Here is a 13,913-nt window from a genome sequence, read left to right as displayed (position 1 = left end):
ATTTAGCTTATCATATTCGTTTATTATGGTAATTTAACTTGAATTTTTTAGTAACAATTTATCAAAAAATAAAGTTTTCTGTTCTGAAAGTAAAATTTTAATGTTGGAGTAAACGGTCGTTTCAAATACTAACTCTAAATTATTCCATAATACTTTTTTTCTTCGGTTGTTTTTTATGCTTCGATAATTCCATCCTTAGTTTAAACTTTTTATTAAGTTTGGCGCATTAAACATTTTTTACCTTCTTTGCTTGTATAATACAAAATGTGCCAGAGCAGACTTCTCTAAATTTGAATTTTTAATGCAAGATGAGACAATTTAAATGAACAACAAAAAAAAAAACATATTAAGCTTTAAGTGGTTTATAATTGTACAAAAGGATGAATATGAAATTTTTAAAACGCAGTTCGAATGAATGAGAAGTAAGTTTATACTTACTGATTATTTAGTTAGTTAATAAGAGCAAAGGATTTAAGAAGATTTTCACAATCAAAAACTTATAAATATGTATTAAAATTTTCGGATAATCAAAAAAAAATGAAACAAAACATTTTCTTGAAAAGTCCATAAAAAGAAAACTACTGGAACCACCAACATTTTATAGAAGGAATACTTAGACATTTTTAGGCAAAGTATAGAACATGAAAATTTTATGAATATGTTATATATTTTAGGCTTAGTTTGGGTAGGCATTTCATATTATGACAAATGCTATTTAGCCAAAGTAATTAGGTCATGATAAAATTTTTATTTACAAGACGTGCATTCTATTGGAATGCAAATATTATTTAGAAAAAATAAGAAGAATGTCATTAAAAATTTTCCATTCCAAGTATGAATAGGAGAGAGGAGGGCCGGGATAGCCTGGTTCGTAGGACGTTGGATTCACGTCCCTTGTGTTGCGAGTTCGACCCCCCCCCTTCCGAAGACTCCTCGTGTGTGTAGTGGCTGGCGCACGTATGAATCTGTCGTGGTCACAAAGTCCTCCATGTCGAGAGTAATACCACTGGGGGTATTGTATTAGGGATTATCGTTCTCCGATTCAAGTCTAAATTGTGATCTGTGGATGAGTGAATGAAATGCATGAATGAAGTCCGCCCCGTAAAAAGGGTTGTGACGTGTGTGTAGCTAAGTCGTACTCTTGGCCCTAGATGGCGTTACCAAAAAACAAGAGACGCACCCTTGACTTAAAATCACTGACTTCTAAAGTCAGTGGGTTTGTCTTTGACAAGTGCCATTAGAAACAACAACAAAGGAGAGAGGGGGGGGAACAGATTGGTGACGCGTTCCATATTATGTTGTTGCCATTGTATAGAATGACTAGAAAACATGTGAAAATAACAATCTTTTAGTACTCTAATTAATAATATTTCTATACCTTATACCCTCCGTATAGTGAAGGATATCAAACCTGATCAGTAATAAATACATTATTGTTATGGAGTAAAAAATTTACATGTCAATCAAAAAAGTAGCTTTAACGAAATAAAAATTTGTGTTTTTAATAAGAAAATTATTAAGCTTGTCCACCCACTGTTTAAATAATCATAAAGATTATAGTCGCAGGGGCATGGATGTTGATGCAAATAATGTTGAAATCGATAACATTTTACTATTACGGGTATTTCCCATTTTTCATCAATAGTGGACAATGGACAAAACATAAATATGCATATAAATAAATGAAATAAAATATATTAAATTTTAACATTGTTTTTAAAAAAACATAAAATAACTAACTTAGCTATAATTTTTTAAATCATTTTATTTTTTACTGAAAATTTTTTTCATACACATAGATTATATTAGGGTGATCAAACATATTATTATGCATAGAATGCTATGTATAAAAAAAGTTGAAAAAAATTCTTGAGAAGCTAATTTAAAACACACACACACACACACACACACTTTATTAATATTTTTATATGATCCATTAATCTCATAGGTACAAAACGAAATATAGAATTAGAATTCTACTATTAGAAACGCATGACTGCACTAACAAATCCCAATCGTCTGCTCTCTATATAAGTAAAAAAAAAAAGTAGAATTTAAAAGTTTTATCTAATCAAAAAATAATTTATATTTTTTAATGTTTATTAGAAATTATAATTTTTAGTGTTTATTTAGAAATAAAATTCGAGATCATAGGAATATTTGATTAAAATTCGAAGAAAAATCTGGAACATCAATTCAAAAATGGGTAGCGTTTCCAAACTTTGGTTCAAGAATTTACTCAAAAAAAATATTCAGTCATTTATATGCATTGTAAAGATGGAATTATTTCAATTAATCCGGTTTAACTAATTACGTCAAAAAACAAGTACGTGGATTTAGAAAGAAAAAAGATCGTATGAGCTGGGAAGGCTGTATTTCGTCTGACAGACATTTACTTCCTAAAGAATGCAATATAGTAAATTTCCCAGGCCTAACTAAATCATGAACCGTGCGATTCTGCTATGACATCCGTTTCGCACTACATCATAATACGTAACACTCATGTTAAGCAAATGCGCTTGCCTGAACTACTGCTGAACTCTGTTTATTCGATACTAATTGGCTAAGTCCTGCCGTCACTTCCAGCGGCAACGGTACAAAATGCTTACCATCTGGCCTTTTGAAACATTCCCTCCACTCTCTCTGTGCAAAAAGATTTAAAGTTGTTTGGGCGAACTGCACTTCCATTCAAATAAACACTTCGTTAACTTCGAAGGTGAGGCAAGATTACAGATTCATTAGCAGTAATTTATGCCCTTTTAGAGTGATGTCTGTTTTATATCATTTCACTTCGGGGGTTGGCCGAAGCTCCAAAATGAGCAAGAATAGATGATTTGTAAGAGGGAAGCGAGAATTATAACCATTTTTTTTCTTTCTCTCTCCTAGTTCCAGTATTTTGGGTGCAAGCCATACGGCAGATTTTTTACCAGTGTGTAGTCTGCGACTTTTATCGGTTTCTAGTTCGTAACAGGGGTGATTAGGCCAAAGTTACGAGGGAGACACTTTTTCTGACGAACAATAACTTAAACACGACAGCTGGCTTAACCTGCTTAGCTGGTGTTCAGCCGTGAAATTGCATGCTTGTTATAAATATCCTTTACTTTTATAGGTGAGGCAGGTGGCGAAGACTTGCTTATTCTTTTGATTATAGCAGACGCGTACAAAAAAAACAGTAAGGTTCGAAATAAATCTTCATTATAAGTTCCTCTCTTTACCATCTCACCTTATTTATAAGCAATAAAACGTTTGAATGTTTGGACCAGTGCTTATGTAAGTAATGTAGTTTGGATATATGACACGTGCAAACTGCTCCAATGACTCGATACTATTTTTGAGTTAATTTAACTGCTCTATAAATTTGCTTTAATTCCAGCATCATTTAAAGTTTAATAGAACTAGGATCAATTTGTGTAGCCGTTTTTGAATTTGTAGCTATCAGATAAAGATTTTTTATGGCATAAATGCAATCTCAAATTTAAAAATAATAAATAAAATATAATAAAAATAATAAATAAAATAATAAAAAATAGGGTTACAAAAAGAAAATAAGACATCAAATTAATCTAAATAAATAAAATCTTCGCACTGCTTTTAATCCAGATGAATTAATCTTTTAAGAAAATAAGATTACAAAAAAGAGAATAAAAAAAAATTGCTATAAACATTGTAATAAGATGCGAAATAGTTAATATATTGAAAAGCAAATCTTACAAAGAAACTTCAGCAGCATAAATACAATTTAGCGTTTTTCACAGGTACGAAATTAGAAAAGGCAACTGATCCATTATCGCAATAATTGTAATTATATGTACATAAAATATTTTCAATAGTATTCTAAATCAAAATTTGGTTTGTTTACTTATTTATAGTTCTGAAACGTGATTAATGTAAAATACAACATAATCAGGACGATTATTATATCTAAAAAAAAAAAATTACGAGCAATAAAAACTAAAAAAAAATTATAAAAATTGTTAAAATTCCGTGGTAAATAATTTAATTCATTACTTTCTTTAGTATAATTTCTTATAGAAATTTAAACAAAGATAGGTTCTTTTTTAGTATTTCAATTGTTTCACTAAAGGATGTAAAAGAATTTAACTCTCTAACACAAGTCAAACTTTCAATCCATTTATTTTTAAAGTTATGAACTAAAATCAAGTTATTCATAAGCGTTATAATTCGATTCGAAAATTATATAGACTCCATAAACAGTTGAAATGTTTTATTGCTTCTTAGGTAAATCAATAATAACATATTTTCAAAACAGAAAATATCGCCTAGAAATATAATAAAGAAAACGAAACATCTGAGGAAACTTAATAACAGTTGTAATAACTGGATTGTAATAATTTTGTCAGCTATGGAAATCTTTGGCTTCATTCTCTTCTTAAAATAAATTGTAGCCGTTGATTATTTCTAAACTTCAGTTTCATTCAAGTAGAATTCTAAGCATGTCTGCTGATTTATGTCCAGCGGCTTTAAATAAACTCTTTGTATACCCTCGAGTGCAAAATTTACTGCTTCTTCACGTTCGCTTTTCCTATTTACAATAAACTTGGATTCTACTAATTGTCTTTAGTCTTTATATTTTCCTCGAAAATATTTATAATGACTCCATTCTAGCTGGCAATGGGAAATTTTTATAAAAGTTAAAAGGAGGTTTGTTGTCTGATAGTTTTATACTTTATCAAACACAACTACGATCTAGGCAGTGCACATTATGAGAACAATTTAATTTAGCTTTTAAATTTCAACTTTTAATGTAAATAATTATGAGTTAATGATTTCCCTACATACAAATAAAAGCATTCGATTATTATGATATATTTATTCTAAAGAAAAAAATAAGCTTAAAAAAGAACAATAAAATTATTATTTTATAGGATCAGCCAAGTGGAATATAATGATTATTTCAATTTATTAGAAACAGGTAATTAGTTTTGAATAAATTTATTTAATAACGATTTTAATAATTCACATATTTTTTTTATAATTCATATAATTTTTATTAAAAAAATTTTTTTTTAGCTATAACACTGAAGACAGTTTGCAATGGAACTTTCCGTGTGCTTTCTCTTTAATTCAGCTGCCTTAAGCAACTTAGTACTTTTGTACATAATATTATTGAAGTAGATGTTTGATCTTTATAAATATACTAATACTTGAGTTACTATAATGAAACATATAAGAGCCTAATTATATTTCATAAATGTTCTAATATTTTAAAATTCATAGAATTTGCATTTTTTTACAAATTTATTTTTTTGGCAACTTGGAAAATAAAAGTTTTTGAACGACCCATTTCCGATTTTCTCTCAGTTTAGCTAAACTGCTGAAAACCCGTAATTGAATCGAATTTTAACTAATGAAATTAGTGGAAGTTTTATATGACGTAACTTTTATACTATGAGTTATAAACAGAGTCTATAATTGGATAAGGTTTAAATTTTACCAAGAAATAAAACATTATTTTCTAAATTTCGCAACTTTTTTTTAATACATTGCACTGAAACTAGAAGTGGCTTTTATCTAGGTATTTTGTGTACAACGTATTTTAACATAAACCTTACCTTTGAGGTGCTAAAAATTCTTTGATTCCATAAATTCAGCTATTTGAAACCCTAGCTTTTTGTCCTTTTGTAATAGCATCTAAGGCGCATTCTGTACCTGTCCTCCCCTGAACATTTCAAAAAGCATATTCTACACATCTAAAAGAATTTTATGGCATTTCAAGCAAAATTTTGGCTATCTCACCTTATTTCCAACTGCGGTACTTTCTTGCCAGAAAGAACGTCGCAACAACAAGTAATTCAGCAACCTGTCAATAAATTTGTCTTTCCACCTCACCACCTGGTCTCGTCACACCTTCGAATTTCCAAATCTTTTTTGGTAGGGAACAAAGCCCGTCCATTGTGTCACCACCCAAGTGATTTACTGTCCCCCAAGCAATAGCCACGTGTGTCCTTTTCCCCATAGAATATGTGGCACTTCGACTTTGTTGACAAAACCAACAGGCCGATTACGAAACGTATTTTGCCAGCAGCACATACCAAACTTTTCTGAATAGAGGAAAAAATAACAATTTCTTTTTCGTACAGAATGGTTTTATATTTGGTTAAAAAATACTACGCATTTACTATTTAAACAATTTCAGTTATGAATGTATGAGGAAATGTAAACATGGCGAACTCAAGTAGTTATTATATTCCTCGCCTCATTCAAAGAAATCACTTTCGCTTGTTCAACGCAGTTTATGACATTTAACAACTTGTACCCATAATGTATGGGTGTGATTGATTTAATTTATTATGCAAAATTAAATGACCTTCGCATGTCAGAAATCCGGCCACAACAGGCGTAAGAAGTGGTTATTTAAATAATTCTTTCTTTCTTTATGGAACACACGTGGAGTGAGGTTTAGGTCATTTTCTACAAGAGAGTTTATAAAATTGCACAACTTCCTATTACTTTTTGATAAGTTACGCAATCTGCAATTAACTACATCTTGGCAGTTCAAATTATTCCGTTTTGCAAGTTTTCTGATGTGTCTGGCATCAACTGTGATAATGAAAATCTCAACGTGAATTTTGATTAAATACAATAAGATAAGATTTCTATCTCTGAAGAAATGACATTTTCAGCACTGTTTATTCTTTTCGGACAATTTATATCGAATTAAGTAATCAAATCGGAATTTGATTTTTGTATTACAAAATGCATTTTTGATTCATCTGTTTTAAATTAAAAATACATTTTTATTTATTAATTTTTAAGCGTGGGAATTAATTTCAGACGATTTGAAGGAATGTTTTTGTTTTATTACATAATATATTTTTTTTTAATTTCTTTTGTTATTTTTTTAATGGAATATCAAATTTACCTTAAATACAGGATTTTGCGTCACAAAATCTCTCTCTTTCTCTCTCTCCCTCTCTTTTTTCTGATGGCATTAACAACAGTATGTCATAGAGCAATAAAACATATTACGTAAGATATTGTCTTTTCAGTAAAGAAATAAAGCGAATTGTTTTTGAATTGAGGTACATGTATTTTGTTGTACGAAAACCCGAATCTCGAAAATATTTATTTTTTGTCTGAATATCACTGTAACAAATTTATGGTGGTTCAGTAATCATGGTTCTAATCATCTTGTGCCGAGACGCATTTATACGATCGGAAAACAACTGCAGCAACATGAATATTGTGTTTATATTAAAAACATTTATTAAATGTATTTAAACTATTTCTTTTGGTGAAGTATTTGTCTTTTGTTATTCGAAGATAATGTTATTATCCTCTCTGCCGATAATATTATTTCTATTCCCGTCTGAAAACTATAAGGAAATATAAATCGAATAATTGTATTCATTTTAGGCTAAGGCATGTTTATATAATCGGAAAACAATTACCATTATATAAATATCATTTTCACAATTGAAAACTATTGCTTAGGATGTACAGTTTTCCAAAAATAATAATAATAACAAAATGTATAACAAACAATTTATAACGTTCTAATTACTTCTGAAACAATGTAGCATTAAATTTTTTCTTTCTAGAGCTTTGCGAAAATTCTTGCTATCGAAAATGTTGATTGGGAATTAAATCCCCTAGATTCCCCTCCTGCGTCTAATTAACGTCCTGCTGCGGAACAAATAATGTCATCTGTCATTATGAAAAATGCAATGGAAAAAAATGTCCACTATTTTTTTTTTTAATTATTATGTATCTTTAAGAATGCTGATACATAGCTACTTGAAAATGTTTATACGCAGTAGTTTTTGCGCAGAATTTTATTTTTGATTTGTGCACAAGTTAATTATAAATTCTAGCTCTAATTTGCATGATAATTAAAATTAAAAGATACTATCTTGATACATCAAAGATTTTAAGAATTTTTATATGCAAGTCGTTGCAATTTGCTCTTAATATAAATTTGCTTGATGGTTATGATTTGTTCTAATTAGTTCGATAAATAAATTAAAAGGCAATTAATTAATTATTTTCAGAAATAATGTAAAAATCAAATTTAACATAAAATCTTTGGCTAGTAAAAGATTGTTCTGAAATTAATAACGACAGTTGAATACATAATTTACACAACTGAATACTAAAGCAGAGATATTTTTTTTAGATGGAATGCTATAAAAATAAATTTTAATATACGGATGCATTCCACACGAGCAAATGTTTTATTTTCCTAACATATTTTCTGCAATAATAGATAGTAACGAAAAAAATTCATTCAACAAAATTCCATAATTCGCCAACTTTTTCGAAATTATATATATGCGTGCAAAATAAAAATATCTTAAATGTTAAACAAAACTTAGTTTGAAAATTGTCTGCCTGGAAATGCCAATCAGTATAGAATAATTATTATAAAGCAAATTTCAATGACAGCAGCATATGCTATTGTTACTGAGAAAATAAACATTAATATTGCTTTTCCTCCTATTTCCTTCACTAGATAAGTGGGATGGCGAGAGAATTTTTCTTTATAATTTTGAGGTAAAACTAGTTGAGCCTACTACGTAATTATATGAGGGGTCTCCCTAATGGCATTTTAAACGAAATATAATGATTTGTTCCACAGGGTGTAGCAGCTCTTAACTCCCACAACAGAATATTTATTTATCAAAAAAGATGTTTACCATATTCTAACGTATTTATTTCAACTTGTTTATATCTCTATGTGCATTTATTACATTATGATTTAATACATTTATAAGCTATGCGACAAACGCTGATTTTTTCCCCCATTGCATGAAATTGTATTTAATCTAGAAATGAGGCAAATGCTGATTTTTTTTCCCCATTGCATGAAATTGTATTTAATCTAGCAATGAGGCAAACGCTGATTTTTTTCATCATTGCATGAAATTGTATTTAATCTAGCAATGAGGCAAACGCTGATTTTTCCCCCCATTACATGAAATTGTATTTAATCTAGTAGCAATGAGGCAGACGCTGATTTTTTCCCCATTGCATGAAATTGTATTTAATCTAGTAATGAGATAATGCAATTCGAGAATCTTCATTTCATTTGTTATGAATCCTTCAAATTATGATTACCCCTAAAAGTTAGTTTCAATATTTGGAATGAAGCAATTTTATTTTCAATCCAGGAAAGATATCCATATGACAAAGGAAAAAAAAAACAATAAAATAATTGCATGCTAGCTTAGCATTTTTTCTTTATCAAAATAGACAGTGGATTAAAAAAATCCTACTTTCTGTTCATATAACAAGCGTTACCTGAATAGAAATTTAGTTAATAATCTATATCAACACAGTCGAGGAGTCCGTTCGAAATCAAACTTCTTCACAATTTATATCTGACAAAATAAACGAGCAAATATTATATAATATGGCAGCAGTTATAGAATTTCTCAATGAATATTTCACATTAAAAATACAATTTAATAATCTTTAGTAGGTCAGTAATTTTTTACACTATTTATATTATTTATAGCATATGATCATCCTACTTATGTATAGTTAGCATTGGTTGAAAAATATATTATTCAATATTTTGCAATCCTAGTGAAGATTGTATATTATAATCAAAATTTTTTAACAATTACTGTTAAAAATAATTTTTTACATAATATTATAAATAATTTAAATAATAAAATCAGTATTAAAAGTTATGAAATAAAATTTAAAGAAGATTCAAACCTCCAGACTGAAACATCGAAACATGACGATGTTTTAAACTTGAATTATCTATCTTTTTTTTATTTTTCTAATTTTCTCTTAATTATTTAATTAATTATTATTTTCATTCATTATTATATTAGTTTTTTTATTTTTTTATATTTATTGTTATTTATCATTATTTCAAAAATATTTAGTATCGCTCCAGTGCACGTGATTATTTACTCACTAACTAAAACAATAAAAGGCGTTATTAATAATAATATTTAAAAAATATCTTTTTACAATTCCTGAAAATTAGAGAAAAATATATAATAAATGTAGATGAAAGTGGCTTTTTTTTAAAAAAAATTAATACAGTATAAAAATTATTTTTATGTGATAATATACTTCGAAATTAGTAAGGAAAAACTGTGAAGAAAAATTTTCCTATTTTGATTGATTTTTAATCACAATTTTTTCTTAAAGATCGAAGAAGTAATTGCGTGCTAAGATGCCGCAAAATTAGTTGTTTTAGGTCCAATGCTCTATCTTGTAGAATTTTTCTTATGTATGTTGCTATGGAGAGATAGCATGCTAGCCTTTAAGCATAAAATGGATGAAGAAATAAGTTAAAAATATTTATGGTAATACGTTGACCTTGATAAAAATGCTCCTAAGTTTATTTCATTTCATGCTCTATAATTACTGATATAGCTGTAAAGTATCTCTTTAGACAACTTTTATTATCTATACAATATGACCAATTTGTCTAAATTGAACATAGAATGGAATGAATAATATATTATTCAATATTTTGTAGCATTTATTCCGAATGAAAAATTAAAGTTGAAATCACTTTTTTTTTTATTTTTAAATAAAGCAACATTTACTTATTGTCACAAATAATTAATACTGAAAAATAATGTAAACCGAATCGAGAAAAGACATGCATTAATAAATAAGTATTTGTAAAAATCATTGCTTATAATAAAGCAACATTTAAGTAATTATTATTAACAATTCGCAAAAAAATAATGTAAAATAACAAGGGGAAAATCGTATAAGAAAAATAATTTATTTTGTTTATTCTTGTAGATAGGAGAAGGATTGAGATTTTAAGTACCAAACGAAAATAAATTTACTGCCTTATTAAAAGAACTCGGAAAAAATCCATTTCTGAGAAAGACATTCACCCCAAAACCTGAGAGAAATATTTTTATGCAAAATTCTATAAGACAACTTTGAAGAAATGTTGTTTAAATACAATGTATCTCAATAAAATAATTGGATAAACATTAAAATTCCTAAATGCAAAAACAACACAATTTAAATTGTTGAGTACAATTTATTTGTTACAGTTTTATAATACATTTTAAAGGAACACAATATGAGGCTACATACACCATAACAAAAGGAAAGGTTACATAGTTGATTTTACAAAATCATATAATCATTTATCATAGTTAAATTCCACCCAAAAATAAACGTCATAAAAAAGAAGTTATAATTATTTTTTTTTCAGGATACAATCCTAATTAATAGCAATTTTTAAAAATACTTTCATTGATTTAGTTTTATTTAGAAAGAAATACAACAGCTAAATAATAATCTTATTTCTAACATTTCAGTGCTAAATAAGGTTTAATTTAGTAAAAAATTATTTCAAATTTAGACATTTTTGATTGGTAAGTATTTATTTGCCAATCAAAAGCAATAAACTAATAATCAATTTTCATTGGTGTAATTAGCAACTATTAATCAATTTTTATTGGCGTAAAGAATTTTTTTTAAAGAAGTCTAATAATCTATTATAAAAAATGCTTAACATTTATCTATTTTTAACATAAAATGTTCATTATCCCATAATTATTGACAAAAAATTTTTTTTTAATTCAAAGCCATACTACATATATTTTCACACCGAAATTTCGCTAACCGTAGAATAATCGACCATAAAATAAAAGCGAAAAGCTTTCAAAGAATTCCATAAAATAATAAATTTCCTAATAAATATACCTTAAATCACGAAAATTCCACGTAAATACCACAGAAATAAAAAACAAAAAACAGTAAATCATATAAACCACCATATTATCATTTAATTTAGAAAAATTATTTCAATTTTCAATATTTTTAATAGGCAAATATCTTTGAACACACTTCGCATAAAAATTTTGTTTTAAAAAAAGTCTAATAATCTATTATAAAAAATACTTAACGTTTATTTATTTTTGACATAAAATGTTCATTATCACGCAGTTAATTACTGAAAAAGAAATCTAAATTCAAAGTCATACAACACTTATTTTCACCCCAAAACTTCGCTAACCGCACAATAACCGATCATAAAATAAAAACCGAAAAGCTGTCACAAAATTCCATAAAACAATAAATTTCCAAATAAATATACCTTGAATCGCGAAAATTCCACATAAATACCGCAGAAAGAAAAAGAAAAAAACTAGTAAAACACACAAACCACCATATATCTTTCAAAACTCCAAATAAATAAAAACCAACAATAAAGAAAGAAAGAAAAGGAAAGAAACAAGAAAGAAGCTTCACTCACCTTTTCTAAAAACGCGCTCCTAAAAATTCACACCGCTATCACCTATTAGAGAACCGGATGTGGTAAAAAAAGAAGCCCCGTCGTATCCATAAAGATTGTGCCGCAAACAAACATAACAATTGAGACGATCGGTCAACGGAGGTGGCGAAAGCAGACAGAGAAAATTGTGAATGAACATTTTTTCGAGGATCCAGAGGATGAAGAGTGCCGGGGGAGCGGGAAGGGAGGGGGGGGGACGAATAGCAACGGGAGCCAACGGGATCTCCCACTTTCAAGTGGCCCACCAAAAGCGTCGCGCTCATTGGAAGAGGTGCCGCTGCTGTTCGCAGTGCTTTGGGGAAGAAGGGTGACCGAAGAATGGGGGGTTAGTGTGGTCTTAAAGACCGGGGCTTGTATATTATTATACCTCACAACAATAAAAGTTTAATAATGAGAAAAATGTTACTTACAGAAATTTTGTTTCGTTTCGGTAGAATACTGGATCGTAAGAATTCAGTTAGTAGAAAGAAACCTAGTATTTTCTATTCCGAAATTCATAGTTCCTGATTGTCCAATTTTAATATCTGCATTCATCTATGTATTCAAAATAATTAGAAAACCGAAGAACCAGGCCTCAACTTCATCAATTGTATTGATTTTGTCATTTTTACTTTCTTGTATACGTAGTTTAAAAAGTATAGTAATCATCAGAACAATTCGAACTCAAGATTTTGACGAATCTCCACGTTTTAGATCTCCTTGAGAAGTCCGTCTGTCTGTCTTTGACGAAGATAACTCAGAAATGTTTTGAGTTAGATGGATGAAATGTGGCATATGGTTTTTACACCAAATTTGCAGATTTCTATTAAATGTTGAGTAAAATCTGTTCATTGGAAGTTCATCTGTTCGAATATAAGTTAACAACATAATTACACAACGAAGAGAGCTAGATTGATAAAATATGGTATATAGATTTAACATCTATAGTGTAGACACCTGTCACATTTCGAACCAAAATCTACGAGTTGACTGTCCGTCCGTATGTATTTTTAGAAACTTGTAAACACGATCATTTAAAAAAGCCATGACTTAAATATATCAAATTTCCTATAGGATTATGTGAATAGAGTGTAGGTTTTTGTCAAGTTTTGATTTCATTCGGATTAGAAAAACATGTCTGAAACACAAATTTGATGTTTGTATACTATTAACGCATGTCCGGAATTAATGACAAAATAACTCGCCAAAGATGACACGATAGATCAAGTAAAAATGCTTCACATTCAAATTCACACCAAAAGTTAATATTTCTTAACTATTGTTCACCAGTGCCATGTAAGGCGTTCTCAGTCAATTTTATCATAAAATATGCGAGAAAGTTTCGGGCAGACCACTCCCACTGATTTTAACATGAAAGTTAATGTCTCCCAAATATGCCATCAACGGTTGCTCGTTCTCCATTCCTTTTAGAAAAATATTCTGGATTGTACCATTTCATTGCACATTCTCTATGAAAAAAATAAATTTTAAAAAACCCAACAGTATCTCCCATCTCTAATTGTTGCATACGTTTTATTTATTTCCGTTTTCGCATGTACGAAATATAAAAAGAGAAGGTACAGTGGTCCTTAAAAAAAATCTGAATTCGAGATTTTGACGTAAACGTATTTCCACGTTTCAGATCATCTTCAAAAATTTAATCAAAATAAAAAAGTCAAAT

The 13,913-nt window shown here is 28.7% G+C and overlaps 1 protein-coding gene across 3 annotated transcripts in view; it reads right to left on the bottom strand.

Moving 5' to 3' along the window:
• Nucleotides 1-13,913, bottom strand: part of LOC129965919 (matrix metalloproteinase-21-like) — a 150,260-nt gene that overhangs the window by 108,482 nt on the left and 27,865 nt on the right. Inside the window, exon 1 of one of the 3 annotated variants that reach the window (XM_056080201.1) lies at nt 12,215-12,388. The exons of 1 other annotated variant lie outside the window; for it this stretch is intronic. The gene's annotated coding sequence lies outside the window, so the exon portion shown is untranslated. Of the gene's footprint in view, nt 1-5,757; nt 5,828-12,214; nt 12,389-13,913 lie in introns of those variants that run through there. One more of the 3 variants, XM_056080205.1, reaches the window with a different exon arrangement.

The sequence above is a fragment of the Argiope bruennichi genome, chromosome 4, assembly GCF_947563725.1.
Source record: "Argiope bruennichi chromosome 4, qqArgBrue1.1, whole genome shotgun sequence".
Taxonomy (NCBI): domain Eukaryota; kingdom Metazoa; phylum Arthropoda; class Arachnida; order Araneae; family Araneidae; genus Argiope; species Argiope bruennichi.
The sequence above is the reverse complement of the archived record's forward strand: the minus strand, read 5'-3'. Positions and strand labels throughout refer to the sequence as shown.